Source organism: Paralichthys olivaceus, chromosome 10 (genome assembly GCF_024713975.1).
Source record: "Paralichthys olivaceus isolate ysfri-2021 chromosome 10, ASM2471397v2, whole genome shotgun sequence".
In the NCBI taxonomy this organism is placed as follows: Eukaryota; Metazoa; Chordata; class Actinopteri; order Pleuronectiformes; family Paralichthyidae; genus Paralichthys; species Paralichthys olivaceus.
The window spans coordinates 22333933-22349193 of NC_091102.1; the positions used below are offsets into that span (position 1 = coordinate 22333933).

At 40.0% G+C, this 15261-nt stretch overlaps 1 long non-coding RNA gene across 1 annotated transcript; it reads right to left on the reverse strand.

Moving 5' to 3' along the window:
- Positions 1-2753: 2753 nt before the first annotated feature.
- On the reverse strand, positions 2754-14870 carry LOC138411902 (uncharacterized). The gene is made up of 2 exons (XR_011244390.1): positions 8305-14870; positions 2754-4917 (listed from the first exon to the last, which is right to left on the reverse strand). It is a non-coding gene; the product is annotated as an uncharacterized lncRNA (long non-coding RNA).
- Between the last annotated feature and the right edge of the window lie 391 nt (positions 14871-15261).

The window sequence follows — 15261 nt, forward strand, 5'->3', positions numbered from 1 at the left end:
CATCTCTAATAAAAGGCTGTTGTCCTGCAGAAAACAGAGCACGTCAGAGCAAGGAGAGAATTCATCAGCATTGTGAAAATGGACATGAGATCGAGTTAATTTCTCCTGAGAGTTTCTGATCAATTATTCACATTCCTCCATTGTTCACTGTTGGTCAGTACCTTTAAAGGGCAGAGAAAATGACCAGTAGAGGTTAGTGGAACAGAGACAAGGTTAATAAGCCCTCAGAGGCCACATGCACTCTCCCCCTCAGCCCATGGAGACATTCACCTCATCCCCTCCCCTCTGTATTCTCTCATAATGACAATGGAAGAGACCTGCAAGAATTCAAGCAATTTTCTAAATTGATTTTTCTTCCCTGGACCATTTACTTTGCCATTAGAGCGTCATTCATAACTTTCAGGGGATTTGACACGAGACATTCTGAAAGAGTCTGTGTAAGTGCAGTTCACACAGTGTGTATCTGTGTGAACTGCATACTTATATACAGGCTGCCAGTGACACAAGAGCTTATGGTTTATCAAGTACTTCAGTGTTCTTTCATTGTCCCACATGTAGCTTAGCATGGGTTCCCCTTTGTGGGGTATACTCAGGAACCATATGTCCCTTACTATACATCTGTGCAGTCCTGCACACTGGGTCAACACAGCCACGTGAGGGTTTCAAGTGCGCTCAGAACATATGTGGTTGGGAGCCAATTACTTTCTCCATCACTAACAACTATGATGCATGTGCATTGCCAAGAACTTCCCCTCCCCCAAATTGCATACTTTGTACATTATGGCATATGGTACAGCATGTACGTGTGTGTGTGTGTGTGTGGATGTATAGGCATGTGCGTGTGTGTGCTCTCTTTTAAGTATCTGAATATGCACAGCGTTTGTGTGTGCTGGCTGGCAGCAGCGCAAGATGGGTTGTCCGCTGTGCGTTCAGAAACTAGCTGCCCAATCATGAAGACAAATGTGGTGCGGTAAGAAAAGGCTGACAGGCTTGCTGACGGCTGGGACACTCAATAAAAAGAAAGACGAGGAGCCGCTGTTCAATAAAGCAGCCGGGCCCTGCCAGCCCATAATCTCCCCACAGGAAAGGCCAGAGATGCGAGAATGAGTAAGCAGAGACCGGCAGGGAGGTACGAAGGTGTGAGGTGGCTAAAGAAAGAGAGGAAAGAGAGTGATTGCAGGAAGAAAAAGGCCAATAAAACCAGACAAAGGTGGAGCTGAGATTTCGCTATAAAGAGAAAAACACTGGGAAGATAATGGGAAGGAGGAAGAGAAACAGAGATTCTGTATCACCTTTATTCCTACAATAGCCTGCTTCAAATCGCATAAGAAGCCTGTGATTACATTTTGCATCACTATTAGAACGAGGTAGAACGATCAGTTGCTTGACTAGAATGACAGCCCTGAACACCAAACTCAATATCTGTCTCCTGAGTTGTTAAAAACTCCCTTTTGTTTTGTACTTGTTCTGGCCCCATAAACCCCTTTATTGGATTATGAGGGTAAGCATTAAGTTGCTTTTCTTATTTTTTTCATTGTGCTTATCAAACTCCAAAGACATAAATCAAATAAAGGAGAAATGGTAGAGAGGCTTCCACATATTGTTCGGAGCTCTGAGGCTCTGCTGGCTGAAGGGCTTTTCTTATAAATGCTATGTTTTGGCTCTGGTTAGCCAGGTGTAATTAGGGTTAAATCCCAGGCTGTCAGTCAGCTTGTCATTTACGGCCACTAAACGGACCGTCTCCTGTGCTGAGGAGCGCAGGTCTGTCACTGCAATCAGCTTTATGATGCTGGGGCCTGTCAGATAAGCAGGGGCCAGGCAGAGACACATCATGTGTAGAGTGGGGGGTGATCTATTCTCTCAATGAGCCAATCAATGAAGGATGGAGGATGCTGTGTCATGGGACTATAGAGACATTCTGTTTTTTTAAAGTAAAACACTGAGTATTACATCTAATCTGGTTGGTAATACTGGGAATTACAGAAGCCAGTATGTAGTACTTTTTATTCAATGTCCAAATATTAAAAAAAAGACCTGTTATTATATGATTTGTTAGTTATATATTCAAATTCTTGTAAATTGTGCAGCATTGGTGTGTAATCTGATTTTCTCTATTTCCTGTTGTACACTAGGATAAAAAATAATAATAATACATTTTATTTATTTAGTACTTTATACTAAATGGCAAAATAAAAGACACATAAAACAGTGAAAGCAAATTATTTCTAAATGAAAGCTTTGATATTCTAGATTTGTACAGTGACTGAACATTAAATGACGATTAATTGATTCCTCCAGTGTGTATGCGAGTGTACTGTCAGTGAATACGTCACCATTTACACAGCCTGGTGTTGATGCTGTCTTAAGCTCAGTAGTGAATTGAATGTGTTTCTAGTTTGAGCTGTGACAGTGCAACACAAATGCAGCCAGCAGCAGTGTTTGTGAGGTTAATAGCTTGATCGACACTAATCATCATAATGTGATAACTGCAGCAAATGTTTATTACATCAAGATGTTTTTCTAACTACATTTTAATGCACTTTTAATGAAGCAGTAATGTCGTATGTATCATGACTGAGGTAACAGCGGTGGGGTTGCTTCAGTCAGTAAAAATGGTGAACGAGTGAGCTGGTTGACATTGTGAATTGGTTGTTAAAGGTTTGTTTATCCATTGAATCAACAGGTTGTTCAGGAATAAGCTATCTGGGTCTGGTTTTACTTAAGATTAATGAATCTCAAGTTAATAGCAAGTTAATTTTGAATTTGTGAATTTATTTCAACAAGGTTTTACATTGTACTCAGGGCCATGTTTGCTTTTGAGAGCACACCAGCAACATTCTTATGAGAATTGTCAATCACAGTCATTTTAAACTGAAAGCTCTTTGTTTTCACGACAGATGCAGAGTGGAGTATCATTCAGCCTTTCCTGGTTTTCACTCAGCCTTCACATCCAAATCACATGTTTTCCCCCAAGACAGCCCTGTCTGCACACCTCAGTAGGGAAAACTCAGCAACCTGATAATCTTCTGTTGCCCTCATCCTGAACCTTGTCAGATGTTCTGTCACAAGATCCACAACTGCAAGAACAAAGAACCCATGCAAATGAATTATAATATGGGGTTGGGGTAGAGAGCAGCGAAGAGTTTTTCCTCTAATGATGGCTTCAGTGCCAGCTCGAGTGGCCAACAGGTCTTTCCAGTGAAGGTAAGGGTCTGCTTCATCACCAGAGGCACAAGTTAATTAGACAAATGTCATGTGTTCCTCTCCTCAAGCAGACAACAGCCTGACGCTCCTGCTGTGAAATAATATTGTTAACCAATCAGAATGGCTGACCTCATTAATTTTTCCAGACGTTGCTTATCATTAGCTCCAGGTTGCATTCGACCACAGGATAATGCTTAGACTTTTTGTTTTACTTCATGAAGTGCGGAGGTACCACCAGAAGAAAAAAGACAATCTGCAAAATTGTGATATATGAGTTCACATCCAAAGTCTACTTTGCCCCTGTCATGACTCACTATCTGCCCATGTGAAGAGCTGTTGCTATTCTTTGCCGTAACAATGAAATAATGATAGTGAGACTAAAAGAGACATTTTCTACAAACCTACAGTGGTTTGAAGTTTGTGTGGCTGCAGGTTTACTTAATTAGAGCCAAATGTATTGTTTAAAGCAACTGTATAAAGGGAGGAAGGTCTATTAATGATGAACAAATGTTAAAATGAACCAACTACACAAATCTGTATGTGCTGTTGTGTTAAATTATTAAAAAGGATAACTCTCAACATATCTTTCTAAGAAATTACTTAAAATTACTTAAACCATTGATGATGCGATGCTGCTGATGACCTTAGTGTTATATGCATGTCCTGGCATAGTGTATCTTATTCATCGGTGTAGGACAGCATCATAGCTAAATGAACTCTTTCTTACTGAGTTACATGTTCATTCAGCTCACACTAGTTTTTTTTTCAAAATCCAGTGACTATCAATGAAGATGTAGAACGTGTCCTCCATCCTACTGTGCAAAAATGAACCAATGTATTCTAGATACGTGCACTGTTGTCTTTTGCAAGTTATTTCATTTGGAGCCAGAGTGTGCACAGTAGTGCGTTGCAGATACACTCGCCTGACCAATCCCAAGTCAGTCTGTGTGTTCATTATAAGATTTTCACAAAAAGCAGCTGGATCCAAGGTTGATGAAAGCAAAGACTGCGAACGCCACAACCATGATGACGAGGAGCTAAAATGCTAAAACAAAGCCTAGTAAAGCTGAGGGACATTGCAGAGTTTGCTGCTGAATTTCTGCAGAGTGTGAAGAGTAGTGTATCCCAGGTCAGACTACAGACTATAAGACCATTTAGATGTTCTGACATTAGCTGTCTGTTTGGCTGAACAGTTTTGGGGATAATACAAGCACCTGTTCTCACACCAGAAGGTCTATTATGGAGGGTTGACATGTAGAATGCAGCAGAATGGTGGAAATCTGAGCACTTTGCTCACTAATAGAGGGCTTAAGAAGTCATTGGCATGTGTAAAATTCTCCCTGCATAGCATCTGGTATCAATGTACAGCTCAGAGCTCATAAAGTGGGTCTTTTGTCCAATGGCCCTGCACTGCCATGACAAGGGAGCCCTGGCGGTGCCGCGCAAATGAGTAATGTAATACAATCTGGACACCACAACAGTTTTTATGTCTGAAAGCTGACAGTCAACACATCTGCAGGTTCCATCTTCACGTAGCCTAATGTGTTTGTCACTCCTGGCTTGGCTTTCATCAGCAATGTCTGCGTGAGTGTTTCTGGCAGCGTCGGCCTTTGTGTTGACTGTTCACAGCCTCTTCTCCAGACGCCTCGCTGCTTCTGTGATCCCTCCCTGCAGGCATTTGTCCTCTCTGATGCTACACCGGTTTCCTTCATTCTGTCGGAAACCAAAAAAAGATAGTTTCTCTGAGTCATTATATTTTTCTCAGGAGTAGTAGTAATGTTTTTGTGCTGAGATTTTAATGATGTGGACAATGTGTCAACAGTCATTAAACTGAGTAGATATTAGACCTAGTAGGGAAATGCTTGTAATATGACCTTGTATTTGTAATTTCCCCAACTTTACAAGTTATTAAGTATACTCTACATTTTCTGTTTCATTTGAGGTTTTGTGCCATTGTATTTGTATGTGTTTTATGTGTATGTCACAAATGGTTTTAATTCCCTCATGAGCCTGCATGGAGAGAAACAGTCTACTGGAATGTATTAGATCCATTTATGCTATAAGCGTGTTATGTATCACAATCATTCACGCAATGCTCTCTAAGAATGCTCATGTGCATGACAGAAAAATATTCAGTTATTTCAAAAAATATGTAAATGATTATAGATAGAAAGCAGAAACTGCCTCGGACCAAAACCAAACACCCCCGAATAAACAAACATGGAAATTACACATAATTTCACATAACACAACATTATGCAGTCCAAATAGTTCACCGACGTTAAGTTACATGGTCATCTATGGGGAGAATTTACAACTTGTTATTACTGAACTTGGTAAACACATTTTGGAAACAGAAACACCACTTAAAAAGTCTGCTGAAATACAGACAATTCAGAGGTGCAGTCCTCATGCACTATGCAGTCATGACAGAAGGGTCTCATTACCACACACACACATTTCAAATTCAAACAAAACAATAAACAATGTGATATTTTTGTGGAACCTCACAGGATGAATAATTATTCAGAACAAAGTCTAAATTGGACACTGCAAAGGTCACCTTTCATTACCAGCCACGACAGCAGGCCTGGTATTGTTTTCACCTTGTGTGTGTGTGTGTGTGTGTGTGTGTGTGTGTGTGTGTGTGTGTGTAATGAGACTACCTTTGTGAGCACCAGTTTGAGTTATAGACTTTAAGGAGTGATGACATTTTAGGAAAGTTTGTCGAAGTTCTCAGTCTCAGACATTTCGCACAGCTGTTTGAGGGTCTACTTAGTTTTAGGGTTGAGGTTAGAATCAGGTTTAGGTTAGGATTTGAGTATTGTTTGGGCTTTGACACTGGTCATCTGCTGAATCACAGTTTTTCTAGAAATCTATTAAAAATGTGCTCTACATTTTGATTGAAGTCTACCTACCTGGTTGATAATGATGTTCAACTATTAAACATTAAATTATCTTGCTTGAATGGACCTTCCTAGTTAGTTTTGAAGGCCATAGTCGTTTTTTTTTTGTAGTGACAAGAGGAGTAGGCTCAAAACTGAAAGCACATGGCCAACATGCATATTACTGTGGGCAGGACAAAGTGGGCTATTTAAGATATCTAAAGCCAGTGTGGCCACATGTTTTTATTCACACTGTAAACAGCTGCAGCAATGCTTTGTGGCTAAATATTCATCCAATTATGCTTTTAAACACTCTGGGCAGAGTAGGCAGACCTGCAAGAAAAATGTAAAAGAAAGCATAGAAATAAGAGATTAATATGAGATAATGAAGTGATAATACTGTGTACATTGTTTAATAGAAAATTACTAAAATGTTATCTTTTACAGGAAAAATGTAGACGTAATATAAAAAAAAGTAGAATCTTCATTTGTGTTTCATTTTGAACATTGAATTCCTTTGAATTCAAAAGATCCAGTTTCCAGAAGACCCCCCTATGAAGCGTTGCACTGAGGCTCATAAGAAATTAATTAGACTTCTATCAAAACAGTAAAAGCTATATGGAGACCACTGTCGTCACGGTGCCAGGGCCTCTAACCGTAATCTACTCTGAAAGCAGTTTGAAGAACGCAGACCATGAATCCCTCAAAGCTGCCCTTCCAAAAGCCAGGCAAGCATGATGGACATGTAAGGAGGAGCTGCATCTGTGACTCAAAGTTCAGTGAAGGTTATGAAGTTTTGAAAAGACAACATGGCAAGCCTTTTGAAGGGAGGCATTACACAGAAAAACTGGGCTGATGCTATAACTTTCCACTAGGCAGCAAACTAAAGTTATATCTTGAATAGTTTCACATCTGTCACCAGTAATGAAACACTGGGTGGTGCAATACATTCCTTTAAAAGGCCAGTGTGTAAGATTTAGGTGAAATGGATTTATTGGCAGACATATATAAAATGGATATAAAATAACCCTAGTGATCTTTTCACCAGTGTGTTTTATCTAAATTGTACTTTTGGTTTTCTTTACCCTAGAATGGCCCCTCATATTTAAATACTTTTCATTTAGATTGGGATTGGGCCCTCTCTATGGAGGCCACCATATTTTTTAGAGTAGCTCAAACTGGACAAACACCTTTTGAGTTTTTATGACAACTGAAGGCTATGAAGGGGAGGGTGAGGTGAGGTGAGGCTTATTCAGCTGCAACATGCAACTCCACCACTAGATGTCACTAAATTCTACACACTGAACCTTTAAAGGGTTGTATGCCTATAGTGGATTGTGCATATTAGTGGTACCTTCTATTAAAAATATTTATTCCCAACAGAAATGTGAAAATTCTTTATCAAATATTATACAACACCCAGTAGTCAAATCAGTCTTTAAACTGCTCTGATCCCCTGAATGTCCTCTTTGTAATTTACAAGTGACCAGACTGCTCACTGTCACAGAAATATCTTCAGTTTGGACAGTAATCACCAGCTTTCATCATTTATAGTAACTATGCAGATGTGAACTCAGCGAGCTTGTTTCATTTCTGTGCAACAGCTGTGGGGGCATGTGACAAAAGAGTATGATGGATGTTTCACCCCTGTTTATGCTGGCTGCTCTCACAGTGGCATTTTCTATTTGTAGAACAATCATTATGAAGCTGTATGTAACAAAGGGAAACACAGAAAGAGAAAGAGATCGGCAACATAGCACAGAGATAAAAAAAAAAAGTGAAGTTGAGTTGCTCAAAACCCTGGATTTGTCTTTTCTGTTCCCTCAACAGTAACATTTTCACCCAACATGTGTATTTCAGAAGACTCATAGAGTGGAGTTCTTATGGTAGCAAGGTAAACTGTAGCATCAATTGATATGACTCCTGACCCCCCACTCTCTCATCCACAACACAATAATACTCGTCAAGTGAACTACACACCGTGGACAGTTGATCAGGCCTGACCATGTGGCCTCGTGGATAAGGCTTCTGACTTTGGATGAGAAGATTAACAGTTCCCTCAATGGGTCAAATCTACACCTTAAATGTTTCCTTATGGCTACACGTGCCTGAACATATGCTGCATTCTGCTCCAGATGAATACTAGAATCAACCTGGTGTGGTATCACCCGAGGTGTAACCACTAAGCAGGGTGTAGGGGTTATCCTCCATCCACTTGCTTGTCAGGGGGATCCTCTCCAAAGTATCTTCCTCCACGTCTCCTGCTTCCTGCTTGTGGCTGGTCTCCATTCCTTTGTTCTCCTCTCTCGCTCCCACACCTGAGCTCCCGCTTTAATGAGGGCTGAGGCCTTGGCACCTCCCCCAGCCGTGCCTTCTGGGAGATGCCGTTCTCTCGGCATCCATCTTGTGGGGATGTAGCCACTCTCAGGGTGAGGCACATAACGCCCCTCTATAACCTGCCCCCTTGTGATGCCACACTGGTTACAGAAACTCTTAATAAGCAGTGTGATTAATACAGATGGTTAGACTGCAGAGATACGCATGGTCATGGTGTCAACTTCCATACTGGCCAACTTTCACTGTGCTTTACTGCAAATTAGCTGTTACTACCTCTCAGGGTGGCACTTGAGGAAATGATCTGATTTATTGATTAGGAAGTGGAAGAAGCTAGTTATACTGGAAGCCTTCCACACCAGTGGCAGAATTCAAGTCCAGTGCAATATGTCTTTGGACAAAAGTTAGGTGTTGCAACAGGTTACTGGAGGAACATCCCTGACAAGAGTTTTATGTTATAACAGAGCAGATGACGCTGATTGTTATTTTGCCAAAGGGACATTGTTTCATAGACACAAATGGCCATTATGGGGATTGAACCTATGATCTCAGTACACTCCAAGCATCAGAGGTAAATTACTTCCACAATTGTTTCTAGAATTCTACAGTGAATCTGAGAATTCATGTTGGACACTACAACAGTAAAATCTATAACAAATAAAAATGGGCTGGGATTTGTCTGAACGGTCGTAGCCGTCTTTTAGTTCTGTTACTAAAATAGTTCTAACATTTTCAATGCTTCTACTTATAAATTAAGTCCGTTTTCTTATATCATAATGTATAAACAACATGTAAATACTTCCTCCAGCACTGATCAAAATGCTTCTGCTTCGTTTCATTTTTACATCATGTATTTCATTTCTTCTGCATATTGTTTTCCCTCATGTCCCTAATTGTCACTGAGGTAACTGCTGTTGACAATATTTCCTTGTTTCCTTCAGATTCAGTCGTAAATAGTTCTGTGAGTTTTGGAGCAAGCTAGTCATTTGTTCCGCCAGGTTTGTCTTCTCCCCGGGCTTGGTGCTGATTTAACCGGGTACTAAGAGATTACTGTACATGAAAGACTGATTACCTGTACTCTGGAAGATGTGCAGGGATAAGGATCTGCTGCTATTTTCAGAGGTGTTGCCTCTGGTATTATATCCTCTTTATGAAGACAGCAGATAGAGTTGTAGGGTACTTCTTTTTTTTGAATGCTTAATTAAGTTGACAGTTAAAAAAAAAAAAAAAACACTTGTTGTCAGGCACTACATGCTGAAGACTGTTTGGAGTGCTACTTCAGTAATTTGGTTTTGCACTTCCATAGAGGTGGGGGTTTGTGACAGACAGATTTATTAAAAAAAAGGTTGAAAATAAATCAGACCCCAAGATATTCTCATGTTTATTCTTATATTGTGTCAATCTGTGGTTGCTAAGTAGAACCTGACAGAACCGTGATAACATCATGACGATTAAATACTTTATAAAGCTCCTGCAAAGTCAGTGAAGACATCATGCGACTTAGGACTAACTCCTGTGGTAGAAAACTGAGGAGAAAAGCGGCGGTGTGTCCCTTTAATGTGAAAATGTGAAATTAAAGCGTGATGACTTGAACTGAACTGAGAGAGCGAGAGAGGTGGAGAGAGAGTGGAGTCATGTGAGGTGAGAGCCTGCTGGGCCCAGGAGGATCTTTTGCAAACATTATGGTTCACCTGGTCCACCTTATCTCTAAACCAGACTTCTGTCAATCCGCTACAAGCTCATATGTGCACAAGCTAATATGCAACATTGCATCTGTTCAACAGGTGGATAAATGCACACATGCATGTCCTTTTGTGCCAATGTGCAGTTACTCATTAAAATTCACTGCGAAGTACCACAGTACTTTATCTGTGACCTCAATCTGACTGAGGGACAGTCAGTATTCGAGGGTGATACTATTCACTCACATAAAGCATTAGCAGTCCGTGTCATGTGTGTTGCAGGTATTGCTCTTTTTTTTTTTTTTAACAACTTAAGAAAGGCCATTTATGAATAGGCTCTGGGATAAGTACTTATACATTTAACAATCATGATTTATTAAAGTGTTAGGGATGTTGGTGACTTCTATATATTACCTGTTTTAATGTTTTGTCTGTTCCGTGTACAGTCACCTCATATTATAATAATATTGTATGAATAAATAAATGATAAATATGAACACATATAAGGAGTGAAGAGAGAAAATGGGAGAAAGAGAGAGTGAGGGACTTATATTATAAAATGATTATACAAGTAAAACTAAAATGCTCCACATTTTTAGATCCTATTCAAGTCTAGATTCAAGTTATCACCAACAGAGTGGACAAACCTCCACGGGACAGTGTTCCCTATACATTCATTCAAATGTTTGTGGTTGGCATAAACGGATAACCTGCATCACAGAGGTGTGTGATCTAAAAGGGGCGGGAGAATCTTTACTGTATATGCTCCGTGACAGTCAGCATTAACACACACAACCGAAATGATGGGAGAAGCTTGTGAAGTGAATGTGCTGTCAGGAGGAGTCCTCCAGTAGCAGGTCGCTGAGGATCTTTAATCTGACAAGCAATCCATGCACAATAATTGTGCACAGGCGCACAAAACAACACAGCACTCACGGGGGCATGATAAGTAAAAAAGAGAAAACTTGCACAGGCCCCGATCAATCATGTTGCTGGTAGTATTGACAGCTCATTAAGTCAGCTGCACTAACCAGGGCTAAGCACACGACGAACAAACCATGACAGGACATTCTGTTTATCTGGACTGTCTTATATCATTTACTGTAGGCTCAGTAATGTCTTATTTAGTTTTTTTTTTAATCCATTTATCAAAATAAACTGCAGCAGTGATGAAGAGCCTCTGTTTACACTTATTTGTTATTTCATTGCATCAGATAAAAAAAATTGTAATGAGAGTCTTTTTCTTCGGAGTTGTCAAAAGTGCGTACCACAAACGACCTGCAAGCAAACATATTCAGGTTATCACCTGCTTTATACAAGTGTTTGGTTAGGACGAGATATTTATCGTTGAAATAAAATCAAATTCTGTGTGTCTAATTTGTGGGGATGTGTTCAGATCTCCGTTTCATTACTGCTGGAAACATGCAGCTAAACTGGGGGTGTCATAATTTATCGATGTGACACATGCAACTTTTGCAGTGAGCTCATGGCTTAGCAGCTGAAACCTTACTCAGAAGGAACATTTGCAAATGAGCTGCTGGAGCCAGACAAAGTAAAATAGCCTTTAAGTGTCTCTCTGGCCTGTGAAGGAACATCAGATGTTCCTCACTTAACAAATATCAACTAGTCATTTTTATACGAAGGAGGAATTTCTCCATCAGAAAGGAAAATAACGTGTGTGATATATGTGGTATGTAATTTATTAGGGCCTTAAAGGATATTATAAAAAATTAAATGGCCCTTCATGGGAAAAAACTTTCTCCCACCCCTGCTCTAAATTTTGTTGCTTCTGGCAGAGGGCAGCTCTCTTGGCTCCCCTCTAATTCTACAGGAACACTGTTTCCACATCATTGTTGTGTAACTTGCATATTGGCTCTTGATTAACCTCCAAACTAGCTGTGGTTTGTAGGTACGCACCTAAAACTTGCCTTTAAAGATGTCTTGCCAAGGACTTTGAGATGCTATAACTATATGTGGAAAAAAGAAAGGGTCACCGAAACGGTTATAAATTCAAAATGTATGATGTTCAAAGGTAAGTAGTTGAATACAAATGCAGAATTCAGGATTTTACCATTTTGACACATTCGCAATGATTCAAACTGACACAAAGTACTTACTCTAGCTAGTTGGCCATCAAGGGTCTGTGTCCTCTGGGCAGATGGCCTGGGGTAATCTACCAACTCATTCCAAAAATGTCTTTCTATCTGTCTGTATGTGGTGTAATTTGGACACGCAACACATTCATTATTAAGCGTTCTGTAGCAGTGTGTGTGTGTGTGTGTGTGTGTGTGTATTGGTCGGGGCTGCAATGTGCATTAACTGTCAGTCTGCAGGCCCAGCTGAATCTTCTTCTACGTCCTCAGATAAACAGCAGTGGTAGACAACTGCACCATGACGTGGCAACAACATTCATATAATCACTCCCTGTTTGGCAAGTTGTCTTCAAAGTAAAGTCACAATGTCTTTTTGTTGCTGCAGTGCTTTATATCGAGCTGAATTATTGAGCTTTTATTTCTAAAAGTTGTGAACTGGGGTCTGAGGAATGATCCGGTTGCCTAGAAAACCTCTGAAATAGCCAACATGTTATGTTTGAAAAAATTAGACCAGTTCGGTGAACCATTCAACATTATGTACAAGCCACACATGTGGACAATAATAAACATTAAAGAAAATAATTCCATATAAACCAGCTAGTTATCCTACTTGGTTTCTGTAAAATCGTTAATGTTTTTCTAACTTCACTCAGCACCACAGACTGTTAAAGAAACAAAACAATCTTCAGCACTCAAACAAGCTGTGGAGCATTACCACAGGCCGAGCAAACAGCCCGTTCTAAACCAGCATGTTTAGAAAGAGGACTGCACTCGTTCTGTATTACATTTGAATTGAGAGATGAAAAGTTTGTTACTGATGCTGTTTGAATCAGGAGAGATGTTTACATGGGAGAAACGTCACATTAATATTAGCAGAGCAACTGGAGTCATGATTTAAACAATGTGTCTGTGAGACCAAAGTCAAGATGTGAGAAAGGTGGCCTTAGGGCCACTCTGCAGACGGCAGCCAGACTTGCTTAAGCCTTCCCAAAATAATGATTTTTTTCCCTTTCTTGCAGAATGTTGACAGGCCACAATGACAGAGAAAGGAAAAAAAAAAAAAAAATCTGCAGAGGTTTACATTGGCTGACCAATGAATATATTTAATGTTGTTGGAAACTCAAATGCGTAACACAAGGTTGATAAATTATTTTTTCTGCGTATTTTTTCTGGGTTGTTTATTTGCTTGGCCTCACTTGGTTGTATCTGTAAATAGAGACGGACAGACCAGAAGCAGATACATCCTTTCACTGGCCTCATGAGAGCCTTGAGCAAATTTCTATCTACTGCTTTAGTCAAGCTGATCATTTCTAAGCAGAATAAAGCTTTTGTTGGAGGAAGTGACCTTAAGATTTTACCATAAATTCAGTTTCTTCTCAGACAGTCTCCATAAATAAGAATTTATTCTTAGACACCAGAGACATTTAGGTTTGAAAAACAAGGGTTGCAGGTAGAAGATAAAATGAAAAAAGAGAAACTACATTAAGTAAGGCCCTGCTCAGATATCTGACTTGTACTATGAAGAAGAAGAAGAAAAAGTGATACTTTATTAATCCCTCAAGGGGAAATTCTTTTTTCACTCATTTTTTTTACATTCATTTTAACCCCAAAACACAACCACACACACACAAAGGGCTCATAGACATGCAATGAGGAGAGAGATGGTGGAGTGATGGGCAGCCCCGGAGGAGCGCCCTGCGAGCAATTGGGGGGGGGGGTTCGGTGCCTTGCTCCAGGGCACCTCGGCAGTGCCCAGGAGGTGAACCGGCACCTCTCCAGCTACCAGTCCAACAAACCAAGAATATGTTTTCTGGCTTCACTGATCAGTCGTCCTGGAAGAACTGTACTTCAAAGCTGGTTAGTAACTATCTCAGTTAGCAAGTGTCTGTCCACCTTGTTTTTTTCTGATCCAGCTACATTCATGAGAGAGACGCAGAGTCATCATTTGTTAGCAACATAGCCAGAACCATGAATGAAGTCCTTAATATGATACAAGAGGATCTGCTGATTAGTTGAGGCAGATAGGTGCCAAACACTGATTCTGGCTCTGCTAGAAGGTTTGTTGCCGTAAAGTTTTTTTTTTTAAATTTGTCCTCCTCTCCACTCAGTGTTTGCTCGTTGCGGGAACTGTTTCTCTATAATGTTGTAGGATCTCCACCTTAAAATATGATGTTATTTACCTTGTTTTGAGTTGATTGTAAATAAAGCTTAATACTGTATACTGCGTATACTTTAACTTACATTCATGTACAAATGTAAATCTATACATACACGGTTTTTATATCTACATATGTATATCTTTTATTTCGTTTTAGTCCTACTTGATTTTATATTGCTATGTTTATACCTGCTTTTTGCTCTTTCACCTTTCTCAGGAGCTCTGTGACGTTTGAATTTTCCTACGGGGATTAATAAAGTATTTCTGATTCTGAATTTCGAGGCTAAAAACAAAATGGCCTTGTTTTGAGTTGAATCTAAATGTCAGGGCTTCCAGACACTTGGATGACATCACCAGAGCAGTAAAGAGGCATTTTGTTTTCTGTAGTTTTTTTACGTTTGAAGAAGTGGCTGCCAGTTTCTTCAATTGTATTGGATTTCGCTGCAACTGTGTTTACCCCTGAAACTCCCAAATTGTTTAGTGGACTCTAACACTTCCCCCACTACTCCATCGCCTCGTGGTGAGTAGATAATGAGTGAATATTCCTTTTTCTGTGAACTATCCCTTTAATGTGCACTGTTGACACACTTCCCACTTATGCACTCCAAATATCAACCATACCTATGGAAGTACAGAAATCAGAACACAGTAACTATGTTCTTGTGCCATTTCTTCTAACCAACCTTTCTGGTACCTCTTAATGAGGTGGTTTAGATCATCTGTTTGCTCCTTTTATTACTACATGCCTATCTGTTTGCTTGAGCTTCAGCCTTTGTTGAAGCAGCAGTAGCATCACAGCCCCTCTCCTGACGGGGCGTCTTGACACACGCTGATGTGAGCCATACTTCTTCCTGTCACCGGTGAAATCAAAGTCATCTATTTTTTCATTCATGTGACGACTCCGT